This window comes from Anopheles funestus, chromosome 3RL, assembly GCF_943734845.2.
Source record: "Anopheles funestus chromosome 3RL, idAnoFuneDA-416_04, whole genome shotgun sequence".
NCBI lineage: Eukaryota > Metazoa > Arthropoda > Insecta > Diptera > Culicidae > Anopheles > Anopheles funestus.
In genome coordinates, this window is record NC_064599.1 from 34,436,941 (window position 1) to 34,443,568 (window position 6,628).

Here is a 6,628-nt window from a genome sequence, read left to right on the forward strand (position 1 = left end):
TCACTGGAGATCACTTGGACCACAAATATTCACGGTCATGGGTTAGTAAAATTTCTAAATTAATGATCCATGCAACGACTCTCTACACTCGCGCTTCGAAACACTTTCAAAATGGCCATCGGTTAATCGGGTAAAATTAGAAAACTTCACTTAATCTTACTATATTAGGTTTGATTTTTCACAGCTAAACACTAAAACACATATCTAAACGATTGTTTGGAATGCGATTTTTTGTTTAAACACATTCGCACTCACACTAAACACTACATACGCTGGGTAATTCCAAAAGGTCCCTCGACCTTAACATACACGCGGGGAGGCCACCGGACTGTCGTTTGTTTGTTTATTTACGCGTTTGAATGCTTTTTTTTCTATGTTCAAAACTCAGCCACGCCGCTACATGATCGACCGTGCGGTTGCTTTGACTTTCAAAACCCGAATGAAGCGCGATCGCAGATCGGGTGGTAGACGACGAACCCAGGAAAAAAAAACACTGCAAGAAAAAAAAAACAAGGAAAGGAAAAAAAAACACTGGATCCATTTGAAGCCTACGCTGCCAGCTGTATTAACAAAGCTGATGAGTGAGTAAATATGAAACTGAATTCAAGACATGTTTTCATAGTTAAGCAATTTTAGGTGGGCATGTATTGTTTTCTTAAAGTACTTTATTTTGGTTAATATTTAGAAAAATACGAACATTGCATCTGATAACCTGGGCTAGGCGAGACTATAAAGTAATCATTGCGTTAAAGGTGTACGAATAAGAAAACAATCATATTCTACTGTAAATCAGATGTTTCACCACAAACAACACAAATATTCTTTCATCAATACACCTTCTAAAAACATTCAAAAAAATGTACACTTCCATAAGTAGATAACACCAACCATGTTTATTTTGATGAATAGAAAACATAATTAATAAGCATGTTAGGTGCTTAGTACAAAGGTTTGAAACATATTATTCAGAAACATGATTTTCAGCGATAATATAACGGTGACATGATAAACGGCGCCGGTACCACACGACAGAACCGGGTTTCCAATCTCATCCGGACAGCGTTTCCTGGTAGCAAGGGCTGACTTTCCGACTACTTAGTAAACAACAAGAAGAAAAAGAAGAAAAAAACCAATCGGATTAACTATGTAATGTGTACACAATCTTTCAGTTTCAAATTTACACACTTTTTTATCGTTCTAATATTTGTACAACATATTTTTTTAAAGTTAGAATGAATGAAATTTGGGTTTTGCAAGAGATCTTGCTTTTCTTTTTTCCTGAAAATAAAAAAATCATGCTTCAAATTTAAGAAAACATGTAAAATGATGTAAAAAAATTAACTCGTAATTTTTAAATACTTTTACTTGATTATAGAAGCAATACACGAACTTTCTTGATTCATCTCAATTCGGCGTTACACCGTTATATGCGTTACAATAGTCAGTGGCGTCAAATTTATTACCGCATGGCGCCTTGTTTTGAAAGCCTGACAATAATCTTGTTAAATTTCAAAATGCAATATTAGTATACACAATGTAAAAAACGTTGTTATAGTTTCCTCTGTTTAACAACGTAGACATAAATTGGATTTTATTTAGAAAAAAAGTATAACAAATACCAATTTTTTGTTGACACTATCTGACCAATTTTATCAAAAAATATAGAAATATATTAAGTTACCTAACATTTTCTACGATTTCGGAAGCTCATATCAATATTTTTTCTCAATCTCGAAGACCCACTTGTTGCAAGCATTGGTTTAACCAAATAGCTTGGCGATATGGCGCGTTCCCGCAAGAAAGCGCTTGCTGCTTGTTATCTTCGGATTGAGGAATTTCGGCTGATAAAAGACCGTCCGAAAGAAAGAATGAATGCTACGCCAGGAAAAAAGGATTTTTCCACAAAACAGGAGAAAAGCAGAATTCACTTGATTGCTGGACGCAATCTTTGTTGCTTGACGCAACATTTATTTCTTAATTGAACAATGTAGGAATAATTTTCTGAAACACTCATAATCCTCAACCATTAAAATATTCTTTGGACTTCCAAATATTATATTAGTTATTTAAACTTACGCATCTATGTCATTACTTTCACTTAAGATATGACTAACGTACTGGAATATGTACAAATCCCATTTGTTGCATAGTAGTGAGATTATCGTATAATATAAAAACTCGTTATTGTATGATAGCTGTTTTTCCAATGTCCCATTTCAGAGCATCTTCTTTGTGCTTGCGATTCATCACTGCCATTGTTATTGTTCCGCATAGTTCCTGACACGTTGATCGCAACAGAAATATTGAGTGAAGAGACCATATATGTCTCAAAAATTGCTGTATATTATCACTTCTAGAACATCTGTGTCAACATATAGTTCCTGGAGCAGTTTCCCTACTTCGGGAGACGCATTTTTAAATACTGATTATTTTTCGCCTGTTACTATGAAGGTTTGAAGGTTTCAGTTGCAAATGAAACAATATTTTTTTTTTTAAAAATTATTCGTACTAGGTAGTCGCCTTCCTGGTGTTGTTCACTGCTGCTCAAGCTATTGAACAAGACAAAATTTCTACTGATGAATTTAGTCCAATTTCGCAGGAATTCAACAAAGTGGCAAGAAACGTGGAAAGGCAAACTTTTCAAATTTGAGAAATTTATTATTTAAACTATAGTTCTGATGTTATACGGAAATCTGCTTTTACACGATCACTGAAAATAATGAATGGGTTTTAAAGTTTGGATCTAAAATGCCTCATCTGATATTTTTTTTAATTTATTAGGAAAAACAATTGTCAAATACAAAAATAGAACGCCAAATTTAAAAAGCGCCACTTTTATTATCCCATGATTGGTGGTGGATAGACCGAACGCTGGGTAGTTGTTTCTATTGGTTTAAGAAATCCAGGGTTGTTTCGAATAAACGTTTCGATAAGTCTTCTGAGGTCAAATCCACTTGATAATCGGATCACTGCCAAAAAGGCAAACAGGACGTAAAGCAGTGAAAACTTCATATTGTTGATCGTGAAGTTGGATTCTGTAACTGAAGTTGTTGTTCAAAATGTTCCCGTCTTTATAGGACCATGGGAAGAAATCGAATGCGGAAATATCTGGGAGTTTACTCAGTTGGAAGAGAACTTTTCAAAACATTTTGCAGCAGAACAAACAACACACGTTTGCAAACAATGATGTAACTAGAACCAAATGAACCAACCTTATGAATTGTTTAGGTGGCAGTTTAACAAACTTGCTTACCAATACTTTATTAGTGGTTGTTATAAGAGCGAAGTTGGAACAATCGCTACAGCCCATGAAACATGGTCCAAATCTGAATACCTACGGATAAAGAGAAAGAGAGAGGTCTTATGAAAAGTTTTATAAACGTTAAGGGTTTGAAAAATCGAGCATTCGCCGTCACCACCATGTTAGCTTCCTTCTGATTCAGTCCAAATTCATCGTTAGAGGATTGGGCTTCTTCGGCAAACCAGGGCTTCTTGGGCAGTTGATACTGTTTGGTTTGTAGCTGAAGCTCAACTTGAAAACATGTCGATAATTGAGGAGGTTTTATAAGAACTTTTTCCAGAAACTAGTCCAATTTCAGATATGTTGTTTGTTAGCTAAGTTGAGCATACAATAAATTACACGAATAACAAACAACGGAAATTTCGATTTGCGTCACTTCACGATTTGCGTCACTTCGCGATTTGCGACATTTCAAACACTTAATCACTGTAAGAGTTTTAACCTGATACAGATGTTCTGGAAGAGACAATTTTTCAATAGAGCTAACTAAAACCATTAAAATACGTCATTGTCAAAATTGGTTAACAATCTGATTAAACAGAAACATGAGCAGCATGGTTACGTTTAAATGTGTTGGAAATGAATCCTTATTGTACGCAGTACTGTAAGAACCTCATCAGTAATGTTAAATTTAAATTTATGTTAAATGTCACATTCTGAATTCTCATATTCTGAAAATCTATGAGTTTTGTTTGTTTCTTACCGGTTATAGTATTTGATCGCTTACGCCAAGTACGGTGATGAATCTCAGGTCCTTTGGACGCACTCATGTACTGGATATTTCGTGCCTTATAGCGGATTATAGGCATAATTTCAATAATTTCGATGGATAATAAAGCTTGAAGCAAATACATTCCAGCTTCAGGTCAAACCATCATTTGTGATAATTCTGAGAACTTGTTCGTCTGAGGGCACTATGTTGGAGTGACTTTGATAGGACATTTGTTCGGCACATTAAGTTAGTATCTGCTGATGGTTAGTATTCGAGAAATTGCTGAACCCAACTGCATTGGTCATCTCAAATTCCGATCAATTATGAGAAAGAAACAATGCGAAAGGATCATTAAGATACTGGCAACGAACAACGATGGACATTGTCTGTAATATGGGCGAAGTCAATTCAGATGACAGGCTTCTTCGTAAACTAACTTCTCGTGGAGTTTGAGTTTTTTGCTGAACTACTTCCAGGAAAAAGGTTCTTCGATAGTCTATTCAAAGAAACCAAACTACTCTGTGTATTCAGTAAGATCTCGATCATGCGCTACAACACAGGAGCTGATCTTCGACAACAATATACATTCTGTGGATGAAAATGTATATCACTTAGAACATTTGCCAGGCAGTACAGAGACTAGAACCAACGATCTCTATGCACTTTAGACTTTTACCTTTTTAAATTACAATGGATTCAAATTCTCCAGAGCATTTTTCATGTAACATATATGGCTTAAAATGAAGTCAATTCCATTGGTGACAAAACAACAAAGACTATCTACCCATGCATTGATCATAGAAAGAAACATAAATGCAAACGACAGAAGTGAAAACTTTCACTTGAAATGGATTCACACCATTTTTTTCTTATGATCGCCCTTGTTTCTTAAGATATTTGCCTGATTTGACAGAAAGAGAGTGGAACAAACGATTTTTTTTCCACTCTTTTTAGGAACAGCATCACGATCCCCGTTTTTATTGAAAGAGCTTCTCAATGCATTTGGCATCTGATAAACCGCAAGGCGAACGGTGTAGCAATTAAGGCTGATTGCAGCAGCTCAGCAGCAACTGTAGGAGATTGGGTCCGAAATTTGGTCAGACCGTGGGCAAAATTTGGCCATACCTTCTATCGATATCCTGCTTTCCAACGTTTGATTATCGATACCAAATGCGAACTCTTTCTTTCAGTCTTTAGTTTTTCTCATTCTTTTTGCAAAACAGAAAAAAAACTCGAACGCGCAGTTTGATTGACGTCTGACCGGTTTTGAGCGATCGATTATTTCAAATCTATCTGTTTTATCTAACCATTTCCTGTTATCGCACGCTTGCCCATTATAAAATCGATTGTTGAAAGCATTTTGATGATCGTGAAATTTATGGTTAAGTGATATATTCTCTTATCGTTATCTCTCCCGCCGGGGGCGTTAATGCTTGATTGCATAACAATTAAAATATGTCACAGTGTAGAGGAAATGTTGTTAAAGTTAATTTTCTTAACATTTGAATTTATAGGATCATCTTGTTGATATATTGTTCCCTTTAAACTAAGGATGAATTTTGTGTCAATCAATTCGCTTCTTAAACCATCATTTAAGTCACTAACATTAACATCTCACCATCGCTTTTGCCTGTATCTCGTTGAAAATTTCCCTGTCTTTTTTATTGAGAAAGTTCACCAGCGGTGGTACACCAGCAAACTCGGATGACTCGGTTTACATGCGAGAACTCCACCAAAATGTAAATCGAAACCAGAACGCAGTGCTTCAATCAGTGAGCATGATGGTGGGCTGACCTTGCTTTTGGAAGAAATTCCGCAGGCCTGGTTCCAATTCCGCAGAAGATCGGTGCGAAAAAAATTGCTTTAAAAATAAAGAAAGTACGTGTCCGTGTGTGAGCGTGTGTATGCACGGAATCGGCAACCCACTAACAAAACCTTGCCTACATTATTATTCATCGGCTGTTTGCTGTACTTTTCCTCTGTTCAATGCTATTCCACCCCGTTAGGAATCACAGCAGGGGCTGTTATTGAGACGTTGATCATGCCACAGTTGCTTCGGAAATCGCTTCACTTTCATCGCTTTTGTCACAGCGTGAAGGTGGATGATCTCTCCGAAAAAGTTCATAAACCAGTCTAATTTCTACTACAACGATAAATCTTTTAACCTTTTTATGAAGCCATAGCTGGCACGGATGTGTATGTTGTAACATACGCAAAAAGGAAGGAAAGCATATTGTTTCTATTGAACATGGCCCTGGCTGATGATTGATATACTGCTAAAAGATCGTATTCAATTTCGATAATCGCCATGAGTATAATGGAAGACTGCTATAGGCGTTTTTTTTAAATTTTATAATTCAGAGCAATCAGCAATATTTATCCAAGAAGATTTAGATTTAGTTTTAGATTTGTATATGTTAACGAATTTAGAATCGAAATTACCCATTTTTTTTGTTAAAATTGCATATGATTTAATTTTATTGTTTATATATTTTAAATGAAGAAAAATCAATAAATTATAAGACGATATTTGGGAGTATAATCTTGATGCAGTGCTACAATACACTTATGTTTCAAAAGTGATTTAAAAAACATTTTGGCTATTGTATGACCGA

General features: G+C 35.6%; 2 protein-coding genes across 9 annotated transcripts in view; one reads left to right on the plus strand and one right to left on the minus strand.

Annotated features, from left to right (window-relative positions):
• Positions 1-442, minus strand: part of LOC125771672 (mucin-5AC) — a 71,825-nt gene extending 71,383 nt beyond the window's left edge. The window contains exon 1 of one of the 6 annotated variants that reach the window (XM_049442544.1): positions 310-442. The gene's annotated coding sequence lies outside the window, so the exon portion shown is untranslated. Of the gene's footprint in view, positions 1-4; positions 138-160 lie in introns of those variants that run through there. The other 5 variants (XM_049442542.1, XM_049442541.1, XM_049442543.1 and 2 more) reach the window with 5 other exon arrangements.
• Positions 1-6,628, plus strand: part of LOC125771689 (synaptic vesicle membrane protein VAT-1 homolog-like) — a 443,804-nt gene that overhangs the window by 215,977 nt on the left and 221,199 nt on the right. The window lies entirely within an intron of this gene.